At 36.4% G+C, this 15,778-nt stretch overlaps 1 protein-coding gene across 1 annotated transcript in view; it reads left to right on the plus strand.

The window, feature by feature from the left end:
* Positions 1 to 1,294: 1,294 nt before the first annotated feature.
* LOC140366996 (protein turtle homolog A-like) overlaps positions 1,295 to 15,778 on the plus strand; it is a 151,549-nt gene continuing 137,065 nt past the window's right edge. The window contains exon 1 of the mRNA XM_072453274.1: positions 1,295 to 1,383. The gene's annotated coding sequence lies outside the window, so the exon portion shown is untranslated. The remainder of the gene's footprint in view (positions 1,384 to 15,778) is intronic.

Below are 15,778 nucleotides of genomic sequence, written 5' to 3' on the forward strand. Positions count from 1 at the left end.
AAATGCAAATAGGTTCATGTTGTCGTAGTTTTAATGAGGTTTTTATTAGCTGACCGTTCTGGGACAGTGACAGCCAATAAAGTTTACACACACGTCTGTTAAGGCTGATTAACCAATGGAGAGTAGACTAATGCAGCCATTTTAGAAATACAATGTCTTTTTTTTGGTCATTACAACCAGAGTCTAGTGTTTCCCAACCAGGGGTACGCCTACACAAGCTCATCAAACGGATTCAGATTTTAATAGAAGGTGATATTTGAATATAAATTGTTTTTAGTGTGTTAACGATACTAACATTTCAAACTTGATTTCAATACTAAGGAATATGCTCGATACTTGATAATAATCTTTTACTGCAAAATGACAATTAAAATACCCTTTTTATTGCCAAAAGCTTGACATTTTGTGCAAACATAAAAGAATAAAAAATAAATCTTTGTTATTACCCTGCAATACTTATGATAAAGCATCATTCTGAAACCAAAGTTTGTCCTGTTTTATGTTTGTTATCGAAACTAGCTTTAGTATCTGATTTTCAATAACTTTGACAACCTATTTAATAGACCTACATTTTAAATGCTCAAGACTATTATTGTGGGATGATTTTTGACATCAACATCACTAAATAAAACAAGAAAATATTGGGTTATACATATTGGGTTATAAATTGGGTCACTTTGCTGGACAAAAACAACAACACACATGTATAATATTAAATAATCTATGAAAAAGTGTCCAGTAGCCTATGCATGTGTTTAGCATGTTACTAACTTACACCTCCATTCATTCAATAAAGAAGTAACCCATTATTAAGTAAAATGGCGCCCTCTTGTGGCTAAACCTACCGGTACATTTGGAAACCATTTGAGCTTTTGAACGCCAAAGAAAATAATCCCCTTTTCCTCCTGGGCGTGTTCCATCAAAGCCCCAACGGCCCGAACACCACAGTTCATCCCGGGGAGAGTGACACTTTTACGGGCGTTGGCACCTCACGGTCTTTGACTCTCCGGCGGCGGCTCTGCGCTCGTCTCTGCGGGGAGGAGGCGCTCGCGGGCGGGGGAAAGACAGAGGCTCCGCGTGTCACCTGCGCGTGAAGCGAACACCTGTGGCCCCGGGGCCTCGACAAAAGAAAACTCTCGTGTTTCGTGTGGGTTTTTTTGGGAGGCAAACGGAGAGAGGAAGAGGAGGAGGAGGAGGGGAAAGGGCCAGGGTTTGAGACCGAGAGAGTCGCGCTGTTCCTCGGGTTTGAGACCGAGAGAGTCGCGCTGTTCCCGGTTCGGATCGCGACGCGGAGGAGCTGCAACAAGTTGGATTGTACTCGGGTTTTTTGTTGTTGTTGCGGATGCGCTGCTGTTGAGGAGAGTTTAACCATTCATTTTACTGGTAAGAACTTTTAAATTGTACGTATGTAGGTTTGTTAGTGGCTTTTGTTGAGTTTGAGGCTCTTAAAAGTTAAGAAATGACAGGAAATTTACGTTGTTTTATGAATTTAGTCCTTAGTCCTGCAGGTGGATGTATCTATTTGAAGAAAAAAAAAACGTCTAACTAACATAAAGTTACGTGTAAGAAAATGTGTTGCAAGCTCTTCATCATCAAAAGAAGGTATTTTGTGTGTAATAAATGGCCCACGTTGCACATATGATGGGGTGTTTGTCAGAAAAATTACTTCATTTCAAGATAGAAAACAATTACAGAGGTTTTTTGTTGTTGTATATATAACTCGTTAAGTATTTAGATCTTACTGAAATGGTCATAACATTTCACATTTAGCCACATTTTGGGAATTAAACATACTGTATAGGCTGTAGATATAAAAACTTCGGTCCAATGAACGAGTTTAATGATCGTTAGGCTACTGTTTTAAGATCTGGTGGTCAAATCATACTTTATTCCTGGTTTTGACTTGGCTTTTATATAGTATATCCTCCATAAAGTGTTGTTAATGTCTTTGGTGTGTGTTTCTATGACGGGTCAGACAACTCACTGAACTAAAACGGAGTTAAGATAAATCTATTTAAAATTTTGCAAAAAATACATTAAAAAATTTATCACAGAATAGCTAATTTTTTACGTGTCCTATTGTACTTCCTGTTTGTAATTGATGACATCACACAAGGAAATTAATTTGCAACCACTGGGTCAAGTTTGACAAATAAAAATATATGAGAGCACATTTATTTTGTTGAATTATTGTTTAGGAGTCAAAAAGTAGTTTCTTTTGTGTAATTTATGCATACATTTGGGATGGAGCGATGATGTGATGTTATTTTCCACATATTTTTCTACTTTTCTTTACAAATAGCTACTTGATTGTTGTAAAACTATCATTTATATTTACAACAGGTATAAATACACTCAAAGTAAATATGTGAAAATCTTAAAAACCTATCCTAGTATGCACATTAAGCAGCTTTGAAACGTCGGTGGTGAAAAGCACCTGCAGAGAAGCACCGGGTCCTCCGCCGTGTCATGCATTTAAATGTCTGTAATGAGCCTTAAAGCCACGCTGTGCAAATTCAAGCGATATGTATTCAAAAGCTGAATGGGGAGTGTTTCTGACTCAGCCAGTTTAATTTGGGAAATGTCTCAGAGATCGTTTAGTCGTCTAATTTGAAAAAAAAAACAGTTTCTTCCTTAAGGCATTTCGTGTTATGATGCGCCATTTCAGCTAACATTGTGTTTTGCTAACTTGCTAACACAGATGAGCAAACGTGCAAGGGTAGAAATGATTAGCATACACAAAAATAATACAAATGTAATGTAGCATCTTCTATGTAGCCCTCTGGATGCTTTTTATTAAAACAGTGTTAATTATGTATTTAAGCAGGTCTCGGCCTTCTTTAGTTAGGCTATAAAGTCTGTATGACAGGTTAGACTACATGTTTCACCAAATAGTAGTGAAATCAAATATATTTCAGATTTTACTAAACATTTTGCCTATTTGTCACCAGTTTTACCATGTTTGTAAAGTGTATAATTGTACTTAAATATGACATAGGTAGAGTTAATTCCACTACAGTTACGTAGCAACCAAACTGCAAACAAGAGCCAAAATCCATATAAATTACAACAAAGTTATGATTTGACAAACAATAATACTATATAACACCTTAGTTTGTTGAATTAATGTTGCTGTTTCTTCAATTTGCAAGTCGCATATTGATGACATCACAGAGGGATTCTGTTTCATCACTACTTCCTGTGATTTTAAACTCTTATTTTTTTAAATCTCTTACAAAACTGTGACCTAACAGAAGTAAAACTATGATAAATATTTACCACAGGTTCTATCCCACCAGATATGTATAATATTACCATTGTTGTTTTGATTATTAAAAATGATCTCAAAAAGAGAAACGTTTGTCTCCCAAAGAAAGGGAAGTGATATATCTGCTCTTCTGTGGTTCTGTTTCAATCATGTTTTGTGTGATACTTGAACCTCAACCAAGACATTAATATATCATCTGAATATTGTCATGAATAAAAAAAGGAGGTATTTATTTTTGTCAATTATTGCCCACCCATAACACCTGATGAAGTGAGTATGTGTCTTTTATGTTACGGATTTGGTAGAAGCCTAAAGCCATTACAGATATATTGGTGGATGGATTGCCCTATTCAAAACAGACTGAAGATGTTTGGATATTAGAACATATTTGGCTGAAATTACAAGTTACTGGTGCGTAAATTGTCTGTGTAGTGCTGTTATCAGGTCAAGAGACAAGGCGTGGCAATGTGAATTATTTACCTTTTTATAAGGAAATTGTTGTCATGGGTTAGGGTTAGTGGACATAATATTGTGAATGTTGATTTGAAGATATACAACATTTTAATATTGCGTCTATCTTTTATTGTAAAAAAAAAAAATGCTACAAAACAAGCTGAAAATTTTTTAAATAAGGGTATAGAATTATATGTTTGGACTTTTGTGATTCATTTGGTAGACTTGACAAAGTTCTCTGATAATTAAACCTCAACCAAAACGTTTGAAGACATGTTTTAACTAGAGGTGAGCCAAAATATCAAAATATGGATATATCGTGAGAATAAATTATGGTGATACAGTATCGATATCGTGGGTTGCTGTATCGATGTATTGCTATGAGTCCTTTTTGGTAAAATTTCCTGAATAATTTTGTGACCGCCCTACAATTTTTTTGCTTGTTTAAAGAAAATGAAACTTATTCACACAAAACAATTGACATTTTGACTGTTTTGATTAATTGACAATTGACATTTTGACTGTTTTGATTAAAATGGGCGTGTTTCATTTTAAGTTTGTGGTTTAGTCGTGTTTTAACAAAGAAAAATGTTGTTAAAATGTAGTGGGTTCTTTCAAAAATAGTGATATATCGAAGTATATTATGACCAATATATCGATTATCTTAAAATCGTGATAATATTGTATCGTGAGCCGTGTATCACGTCGAATCGTGAGCGACCCAGTGATTCCCAGCCCTAGTTTTAACACATTGCTATTAGATTGACATAATATCGTCTGACTATCGTTATCGGGATACTCCAAAAAACTATAGAGATATACGTTTTGTCAATACTACCCACCCCTAAGAGGTCTTTGGTCTTATGAATATAGTATTTTGTTTGCTGAGATTAGCCTCTATTGTCTAAGTTCTATGTATTATTTATTGAGGCCTCGTCACGGTTTTGAATTAGCCCGCTTCCCAGTGCGTTCCCCGTAGGCCTGGAGAACATGAGCCGTGATGAGTAAGTTACATCCTCCATCTCTCTCTCTCTCGCTTATCACGCTGAGTAGCTGTCAAATGCGTTCTGTATCATCATGTCTGCTCTATGGATTCAAATGACGCACATTAAAAAGCCTGGCACTATTCAGAGCGGCTGTGTGTAACTCCGACAGAAACCCGATACACTGACTCATAGTCGGGCCGCGTAAGTGGTGTCATTGTCCCGTGAGAAGAAGCCTGAACTTTTCATGAGCTCGGGGAGAAAAACCTGCTTTGTGACACTGCAGTTTGGGCTCTACATAAAGAATCTGATTAGATTTGATTAGATTTGACAAATAAGTAGAGCTGTGTTGAAAAAATTGATTTTCTGATTTTTAATCGATTCCCATATTAATGACCGATTATCAATTCGTACGTCCAAAGATCGATTTTTTTTTTTTTTTTAATTAAAAAAAAAAACTTTTAAAAATTGTTTTAAATTTAAAAAAATAAATAATTAAAAAACATTTGAAAAATGCTCAACGTTTACATTTTATACTTCCAGTTTCAGTACTGGAAGTGTGTGAGCAGTTTTAAAATAAAAATGCTTTTGGTAGCAACCGCTTTTGGGTAAATTCTTAATTATTTTCAAGCATAATAATAATGCACTGGTTAGTGTCCCAGTAGGAATCCACTGTTGCAGATGTAGTCACCTCAATGATGTCCTCCATTTATTGTCCTGAATTATCTTTCTTGAAGGTAGATTGACCCTTAACCTTTTCATCAGTCTTCCAGCCATCAGTAACTACCAATACTTGTAAGAGTTGCTGTTTAATATTGATATAATACTAGTTTTAATATGTTGCTTCTCTACACAGTCATGAAGTGAAGGAAACGGTTCAAATACATTTTTCATTTTTAATAACATTAACCCCCGGATCGAATCGAAATCTGATCGAATCGGAAATCAGATCAAAATCGGATTGAATCGGATGGAATCTTAAAAAAATCGTAAAAAAAACAATTTTGAAACGTAAAAATCGGAATCGAATCGAATCGAATCGATTCTTGAAATTTGAATCGAAACCCAGCTCTACTAATAAGACATCAAGACCATAGGCGATCACAGGTCTATTTATACAGAAAACTTCTAGTACACAGATTAAACTCAAAATTCACACCCAAATCTCAAGATACTCAGTATGTGCATTCTACTTTCTGCCATAGTGGTTCTAAATCCTTTAAATGATGCTCTGGAGTACTTTTAGTTTAGCATGTTTTTGAACAATACAAAACCAAAGTTTATAAAAAAAACAAAAATACATTTGGATCTTTGCTGCTTCCCATGGGACAAGTTGAGTTTTTGTATTTTACAACATGGTCATAAAAAACAACGGCACATTTAGGGAGTTGCAAGAACGCTCACAGTTGTACTGATTGTGTTTGGACAGGAGAAATTAACAGATGGAGTCTGGTGATGATTTATTGCGTTAAAAACAGCAAATATTATTCCTGGAGCCACGTCACAGATCGAGAAAATGTCAGAAAATGAGTGTTTTTGACGGTCGGAGGGGATTAATCAAACTAGCGTGAATACCAGTAAAGCTATTCAATTGTGTCTTTTAAGACACCCAAATAATCAGTCAACTAATAGATTAAGAATATTCATTTTGTCTTCTTAATTAGAATAGTTTTTGTAGAATGGAAAAAATAACCTCAGGGCTCAACTTAAAAATAGACAAATTTTAAAAACAATGGACAGAATGGGACAATTATTCAGAACGAATATGCTCTAATTCCTCTTTTAAAATTAGTTGTATTTATTTTTCTCCGATGACACTCATTACTTTCTACGTTTACTCCTTTACTTGCCTCATGTTTTACCTGGTCCAGTTTACGCTTTGTGGGTTTTGTGTGTGTGTGTTTTTTTCCCTCCTGTTATTGTCGTGTTGTTGTTTTTGTTGATCTATTTTCAAATAAAATATAACATAGAAAAAAGAATAGTTTTTGTTTCTTATATATCTAACAATAGGTAAAAGATTATGTAATTAATCAACCAATACAAATTTTGCCAGACTACGACACTATCACCTGATCAAAGGTGAAAACTAATTTTAGGATGAGCACTTCTCTTTGATGCAGAAAACATCTCTTTTCAATATCTTTGTAACTTTTCAATTTACAAATTCTGTAACTTCTTTTACCTCAGATTTACAGAGTTTAGTGCAGAGTTTTTTTGTACCCTTAAGCCGCCATGTTTGTTTCGACTTAAACATGCCCTGTGCTTCTCTGATTGGTTAACCCGTCAATCACCGAACTGACCTACTCTACCACGAGTCATCAAATGTGGCCATAAAAAAGTGTTACTGTCATATTTTTGGGATTTTCACTGTTGATTACTGCAATTTATACAATACAAAACGCACTCCTTCAGCGCTTTTCATCTGCTCTTTCATTTAACGTTCACTCTGCGGGATCCTTTTCATCAAACAGACTTCATTTTGCAATTCTTTTTCCAGATTATATTTCTCTCTCCGCGTTTGTGTGAGGTTCCAGGTGGGTAGGCTTCGCACCTTTCTATAATGCATCATATTTTCCTTTTAAAGTTTCCCCTGTCAGCAGACAAATTCATTTGAAGTGCTCGCGACGACTTCTCTTGCTTTGAATTATCCGAATCCAACAAACACTACAGACGGACGAGAGAGGCAGCGTCAAGTGGATGCAAATTATCGTCTGCATAATTCACCTAAAATACCATATCTGTGTTTGGTTTGGCAAAGGGAGCGCAGGCGTCGACTCGATATGCGCACAAATCTAAATAATGATTTTGGATAATTGCTGTGGGATAACTCCTTCCTTATCGGCGGCTCCGTGATGAAACAAACAAAAACTAATGACTGTCGAGGCGTGAGAATAACAATGAGAACTGCCAGGATTTGTTCACTTTTAAGACGGGCTTTTAAACCTTATTTTTAAAGTTTATTTACATTTTTTTCTTTCAAAACAGCAACAACAAAACTCAAACCGCTGCGACGCTTAAGGACTGGACTGGTATTTTCCGCACTATAAAGCGCACGTAAAAGTCTTTAACGTCCTCAAAAGCCGTCCGTGCGCTTAATAGTCCGTTGCGCTTAATATATGGTTTATTTCTGGTTGTGCTTACTGACCGCGAAGATATTTTGTGTGGTACATGGTGTATAAAGAAGATTAGGGACACGAGACGCCGATGCGCGCCTATATTTACAGTACTCCGGAACCGGAAGTAACAACAACATGTGTGCAAAGCATTCTGGGAACAGTAGTCTACCTGCACGCGGCACATGCGACACTTTGTCAAAACGTAAACAACATTTTCAGTCAGGCACAACGCAGACACCTACCGGTAAATGAAGGACCCCAAGAAACTTGGCCCAAGATGGCTCTTATATTATTAGAAATGCGCTTACGGGCTAAATTATCAGTCAACTGTGGGAATCAAAAGGCCGGAATCATCACTGAACTGCCGCATGGATCCGAGATGCGGGATCACATGACCAAAGAGATTTTAGCACGGAGCACTATCGGCGCTTTAGCTGCTTTTACCATTATGCGCCCCAGCAGACATTAAACCGGGACACCGGACGTAAACAATTGGGACTGTCCCAGGTAAATCGGGACGTCTGGTCATAGCTATGCAGGATGTACTTCGGCGCTTTTGAAGGATTTGATGACGAGGAATGAACTGAAAAAGTGGAGTGTATTGTGATGTATTTTACGTGTTGCAACTGAACGAGGCTGGGAGTTGTTGTGAATACGCTAACGTGTCTTTTAGCGGTTGCAGAGTGTGTTCTGTGTTTGTATTCTACGTGTTTACAAGTGATCTTGACTGAGAATTTATTTGGATATGCTAACGTGTCTGTTAGCGATAGCAGAGTGTGTTTTTATATTGAACAATGTTGATCTGAATGAGTTGAACGCGTTTCATAAAGCTCAACTGACTCTGACTTATCCGTCTGTTTTGTTTATCTTAGGCGCTTTATCGTCCGGTGCGCTTTATGTATGGACACCTTTTCGTGCGCAAAATACGGTATATAATAACAGACATACACACAATGGAAAAAATAACCTCAGGATCAACTTTAAAATAGACAAATTAACAAAATGGACAAAATGGGACAATTATTTAGTAATTTGAACTCTTATTTTTTTCTCTCTTTGATGCCACTCCCTTATTTTCAACTTTTACTCCTTTAACTTATGTTCTCCCAGGTCCATCTTGCTCTTTGTGGATTTTTCAATTTTTTATGCATTTTTAGTATTTTATTTTAATTTTATAGCATTTTTATGATTTTTTTAGTATATCTTTTTTCTTTATTTAAAAAAAAATGTATTTTTTTTTCTCTCTCTCTTCTGTTGTTCTATGTTCTAGTGAAAAAGAAAATAGTTTTAAATAAAATCAACAAAATCCTTGGATACGTCGTCACCATACCGTCACAAATGTAATATATCAGAGTTTTTGCTATTTACCCGCATCGAAAACATACTTGGAGTTGTATTTAGAGTCATTCACACTTTTGAGTCCTGTTTAGTAAATCCTCTCCGCTCTGAGGCGCAGAAAACAATCAATTTCCAATTTCCCAGATTTGTGACCTCCTGGGTAGAGATTCGGAGGTCTTTTGTGCCATTTTTAAATCCACTTAAATTAACAGCAGACTCGTTCTCAGCATTTCCGTTGCGTTCTTTCCAACGGCGTGCTTTCATTAGTGTGTTGTTACCTCGAGATACCGAAGCAAAGATACTGAAGAGCATGTGTAAAGGCCAATGACAATCCCAGAACAGAACGATACACACACTGCCTGGAAGACAGGTCCTCTCCTCCTGCTGGATAACTGACGAATCCCGTGGTCATGGAGAAGATGTCGGTGAGTTTGAGGAGGGTCAAATCATCGGCATCGAGAAAAAACCTCGCGATTTAACGATTATTCACGATTATTACTGAGACTCTGACCAAACGGCTGTGAAATCTTTAATTTTCTTTCATTTCCACATTATTTTATGCTACTGTTCTTCAAGTTTGTGGCCGAAACTGAACTTTCTGACAGAAAAAATAAAGTTAAATGTGACAAAAACAGCCAGATTAAAAACGTTCTTTACATTTAGGTAAACTTTTTGAACTATGTATACCAAATAGACTTAAAATTGTCAAGTTTATTATTTTTGATCATATTGTAACCTGAATAATCACGTTTGGCGATTAACCCAATCATCTTGACATCCCTACGCTACAGTGAACAGTGAATGTGTGCTGTAATTAAAGCTAAAGGTGATGAGGTGACATTATGGGGTAAGGTGCATTATTACTCCTTTTGAGCATTGTTGAATATGTTTCTGGTTAGGGATGTCAAGATTATTAGGTTTATCGGGATTATTCAGGTCACAATATAATCGTAATGACCAAAAATAATAATAATCGTGACAATTTTAGTCAAAGAAAGACGTAAATGTAGATGACCTTTTTTTTTTTTTTTTTAATGCTGTTGTCATATTTAACTTTATTTTGTCTTTAAGAAAGTTCAGTTTGCTGAAGCCGGTCACAAAGTTGAGGAACAGTAACACGTCAGACCAATGACAGAAAATGAACGATTTCGTTTGGTCACAGCCTCTGGAATAATCGTGAATAATCGTTAAATTGTGATGTTTTTTCTCACACTAATCGTAACACTAACATTTCACATCCTGACATCTCTTTTTTCTGGTGTACATATGTCCTGCATTGTTGTCTTCTTACAAGTTGATTTAAAACTTGTAAGAACTAAATATTAGATTTTTTTTGACAGGCGGAGTATTTTCAATCTTGGACAATTCTTTTGGGGTCGACAGTGACCAGAAAATAAAGCCGTTTTGTAGCATATTATGTGTTGACTGACATTTTGCCATTTTGTGTTGCCTTCATGGACCCGTCGCAGTTGTTTTAGAGCGGTCCCTTCCTTCACTTGTTGACCGAAGGTACCGTATAGCTTTACTTTTCAGTTTTAATGGGCTGTACAGTATTTTCCACAGCTTCTTTTGAACGCGAAGTAAAGCAGACCGAAAAGTGTCAAACTATATCACAGCTAGCGATCTGAGGGGCCGGGATAAACAATGTGGAAATTGAGAGCTCCTGTTTCTGCCAAAGTGAGTGAAAAGCATTGGAAATCGGTGGCTCCTGTCTTCAATACACCTTTTTATCAGGCGAGCTATATTCAGCTGTCAGAGTGAGTCGCAGAGTGCTCTACAGATGGGAAAGTGACGCTTCGACCGTAATGCTGATTTGAACTGTCATCTTATTTATTTAGTTTCATGGCTAGTTTGATTCAGCTCATCAATCATATCATTTCAAAGATTTGTGGCGTGTATATATAGAGTTTAGGAATGAGTTTTTCTGCTTGTTATTGAGCAGAGAGAAAGCCAGCTCCAGTTAGCGTCTCCTTTGGGAACAGGGAGCGCTGGAGATTTGGAGCAGCCAATTAAATATACCCTTTTTCTGTGTATAATGTACTTAGGCCTGCTCCTGTGTTTATTAAAACATTTTAATAAAGTATTTCCACTGCCTTTCCGCTAATCTGCACACTAAACGTCATCTAAACGTGTATTTAAGTTGTTTAACCCGTCTGTGATTTCTTTTGGCCTTTTGTTAACCAGAGCCCTGGTTAAAAGCATTTGATCTGTGTGCGACTCTTGCCCAAGTGACATTGATGGTTTTTATTTGCGGATTGTTTTCATGTGACAGTGACTGGTTCAAAGCAGCTCCTGTCCAGCTTAGCTCTGTTAGCATCGCTTCATGCTATTAATAGAGCCGATGACAAACTTAATGAGGACAATAAGCCCACACTCCTCTGTCCTCTGCGTGGATACAGCATGAGGTAGTTAGTTTAGAAATGTTTGAGCGAGGTTAGAGAGGATTTTTATTATTATTAATGAAAATATAAACACAAAAGGTACACAATCATAAAATATGAATACAATTATGGTTCAGGCTGTCCTTTGTATGCGTCCCGTTTAGTCCAAATTCTGTCAAATGTGTCAATTTCCAAATGTCATTTTTTTCTATTTGTCTAGTTAGATTGTTTTAAAGCTGCTTTTCAAATGAGTGACATGAAGCAGTTTGTAGAGAACTCCAAAAGGTCCAAAAGGTTACGCCATATTTGTAATCGTCGGGTGCAATAATCGTAATTGAAATTCGATTAATTGCACAGCATTGTTTTGAATACATGCAAAATTTCAAAATCAAGTTTACCGTTTATAGTTAAAAAGAAAAAAAAAATGCTACAAAGAGAGCTGATTAAAAAAAAAAATATGTTAGAGCTTTCTGTACTTTTGTGATTTAATAGACATTTCAAATTTGTCTGATAATTAAACCTCAACTAAAACGTCGATATGTACTCCTGCACAAAATGGAAAATGAGCAAATTTTAGGTTTGGTTCGGTGACCTTTTTATTGATAAAATTATGCAAAAATCCTGTGTATTTCTGAACATCAACTGCAATGTTTTATTGTATAAGGGGATAAAATACATCTCTAACCACAATACTAAATTCTTCTCTAGAGATTAGTGACCAAGTGTATTACAGATTATGATCACAAATTGTTTATCATTTTGGCATAGTCTGTATAGTCTAGATAATGACTAACAATTATTAAAATAGTCAAAAGTTATTTATTTTAGCCCCTTTTTTCCAGTCAGTCTGTGCATGTTCCAGATTCAGTCTCCATTTGTCCGTCCACTTTAGAAGAGACGCTGTTTGTTGTGTCAGACCGCTGATGGCAGTACAATCTTGTTCAATATTTCACTCACATTTCCAAAGTGTCCCATTTTCTGCTAAGTGCACATCAGCGCAGGCCTCACAAAGAGTTCCTTTTGGAAATTCATGTCAGAATGTGAAAATAGGTGGCCGTAACTATGTGAAAGCTTTTGATAAGGTAAGTATAGATTTGTTGGGCTGCAATGTTTGCGCAGTATTCACCAGCGCTCCGCTCTACGGAACTGTACTTCATTTAACCTGGTTTGTGTGTCCATACAATGTAGGATCTGGTACTGTAACTATGGAAACTGCCCACAACAAATCAATATTCATGGGTCCGAAGTGATGTCACACACTTGTTGCTATGGCCATCTTGAGGACGAAAGCCGCATACTTTAGGGCTGTGCTAACAAAATAACAAAAAGTCTCAAAACAAAGGATTCCTCTTCTGTAACATCCCCAAAGACCCCACTTGTCCTGAAATGTATGACTGTGGTCAGGAGGGACCAGTGGACTTACAGACTTCACTGCAGACTGAGGCTGAGCTGTTTGTTTCAACTGGTAATTGCTAGTTTAACTTGCTTGAATCTGACAATTCAAGTACCAAGTATTCCATTATTATGGAAAACTGCTTTTGTTCTCCCTTTGCATAAAGGAGGCCAGAAAAAATATTTTCATAATTTCCATCCAATTTCAAAACCATCATGCCTTGCAAAACCGTTAGCTAGTAAGGAGCCAGGTGTGTGCTTTCTTAACCAAATATTCAGTTTTAGTCCAGGGCACTAACATCACTGCTACCAAAATTTATAAGTGATTTCGCTATTGAATTGGAAAATCATGATGAATGAGCTGCTGTTTTTGTTGATTTGTCAAAGGCCTTTGATTCTGTTGATCATTGTATTCTCTTGTATCATCTGGATGCTCTTGGGTTCAATATGAATGCAAAAAAAATGGTTTGCAGATTACCTCACAAATAGAGCTCAAGCTGTTTCTGCTGATGACTTTCAATCAGAATTTTCTTATTGTAACAAAAGTGTTCCCCAAGGCTCTGTCCTTGGACCACTTCTATTTAAAATGTACATAAACTCAATTGGTCATAATCAAACTGTGACGGAGCCAGTTGAACTCCACGTTTGAACGCTGTAAATATATGTATTTTTGTTTTTTGAACATTGTTCCTCACTGTAAATATTTTTGTACAGTTTTTCACGATTTTTGCACTTTGGAGTTTGGCGCAATAAATCCACCTGAGCACTTGAAATTCAACTTTGCCTATTTTTGAAAGAGAGCCCCGCTACACCAACACATATTAGCATCCACTTGCAGATAATGCGATGCTAGAGTGCCTTCTGCTGCAAGTGATTCAAAATATCCAAGACAATTTTTACTCCATTCTACAAAACTGTTTATTTAAATAAATTCCAGGAAAGCTGTTCTACAAAAGGCGCTATTTATCTATTCTTACGCTCTATGGTAATGTGATTGAACAAGTACCCTACTACAAATATCTGCAACTGGATGGATGAAAAACTCTCAACAAACACATATAAGAGCTGGCAAATAATTTTAAAGCCGGATGTCATTCTTCTCAGAAATAAAAAGTGTTTTTCCTTTTAATTGTAGACAACAGTTAATTCAGGCTACATTTCCCTCAGTGCTGGATTACGATGATATTATATTTATATCATATATATATATATATATATATATATATATATATATATATATATATATATATATATATATATATATATATATATATATATATATATATATATATATATATATACATTCTAAAGCAACAGGATACAGAACTCACCACTGTGAATTATACTCTAAAGTGGAATGGCAATCATTGGATGCAAGAAGAGAACAGCACAGCCTTTTATTTATTTATAAAGCTCTCACTAGGATTTTACCTGATTATTTAACAAGTTTGCTAAACATCAGATCAGGTATTCGTCAATTAAGATCTCAGGACATTCTTACTTTAGACTCACAGAATCAATACGGTGCAGGCAAAAAGGCTTCCAGTTTACAGAGCAAAATGATTTTATGCCTTTTAATGAATTCAAAGCACTGGTTAGAGACAACCCACAGAACCTTGCTCAAGGTCTTGTTTTACATGATTTGTTTCATTCCGTATTTGTTTGTTTTAAGAAGTTTCTTAATTGTATTGATTGTTTTATTGGATGTTTTAATTTGCGTTTCATCAGAATATCATGTGTTTCTGTATTCAACAGGGTACAAATATGATACATGTTTCTCTTATGTGGTTTTCCCCTGTATAAAGAAATTATACATTAAACTAAAATATTATTGTGTGGCTATGCTACTAAGCGTTAGCATACTTCCAGACAGTTTTAACAAGCCTAATTCCAAACTGTCCGGGTGTTATATTTTAGGATTGTGCTCTTGAAAGCTTTGAGGCCTTGTCCGATGCAGAGGCTTGTGGACGAGGAAGAGCAGATGGAAATGTCCACAAAAGTTTGTTATGGAAAGTTGTCTCTGCTTTTAAGTGACAGCAACTCACAGCTCTTGATAAGGATCAAAGCCCAGAACTTCTGTCTTCTTGAAGTATCAACCCTTTTCATTTTAAATTTCATGCACTGTTTTTCATGACTCTCTAACAGCGGAGAAGCAACAACATGTGCGACGTCTAAAGTACAAGTACTCAAAAGAAAACAAAGAAATGCATAGATAATTTTCTCCTGATGCAATAATAGCCACTAACTACTTTACATGAACCAATGCACAACTCAAGCCATCTGTGAAATCATGCTCATTGCCAGCAAACATTAATATTGATTTTAATACCACCTGTAAAACACGGACCAGAATAGAGAGACTCACGGAGTGGATTAGGCAGGCAAAGCATGAGAGAAAATATGTTCAAGACAACCGTTGAGTAGTGCTGCATTCATTGTTGACAGGGCAGAGGGTGCTTTTGGTGCGGCACCCTGCCAGTTCAATGGTAGAGGAAACACTGACTTTGATAATTTGATTGTCAGACATAAGGACCTGCATTGCTCTTAAGTTATTTGCTCTCCACAGCACAAATAAACACATTAAGCTCCGGTGCTACATGGGCTAATCGCCGTTTGCTCCTTGTGTGATATAGGAACACGAACCTCTGCAGATGTGTCATTGGGATTATTGAGACTGGAAACACGATACCTCAATTTACATGCGTTTTGTTGATTGGTTTGAGTTGGACTAGGCCAGTCATCCAGAACAGAATTGAGGATTAGATGAGCCGATTGCCCAAATAAACTAGAATCTGGCTCAATCTCAATTCACGAAACACCTTAATTATGTGAGATTTTAAACCAGAA

Source organism: Eucyclogobius newberryi, unplaced genomic scaffold (assembly GCF_026437365.1).
Source record: "Eucyclogobius newberryi isolate DKJ021-1_F unplaced genomic scaffold, fEucNew1.0.hap1 SCAF_2, whole genome shotgun sequence".
Classification (NCBI taxonomy): domain Eukaryota; kingdom Metazoa; phylum Chordata; class Actinopteri; order Gobiiformes; family Gobiidae; genus Eucyclogobius; species Eucyclogobius newberryi.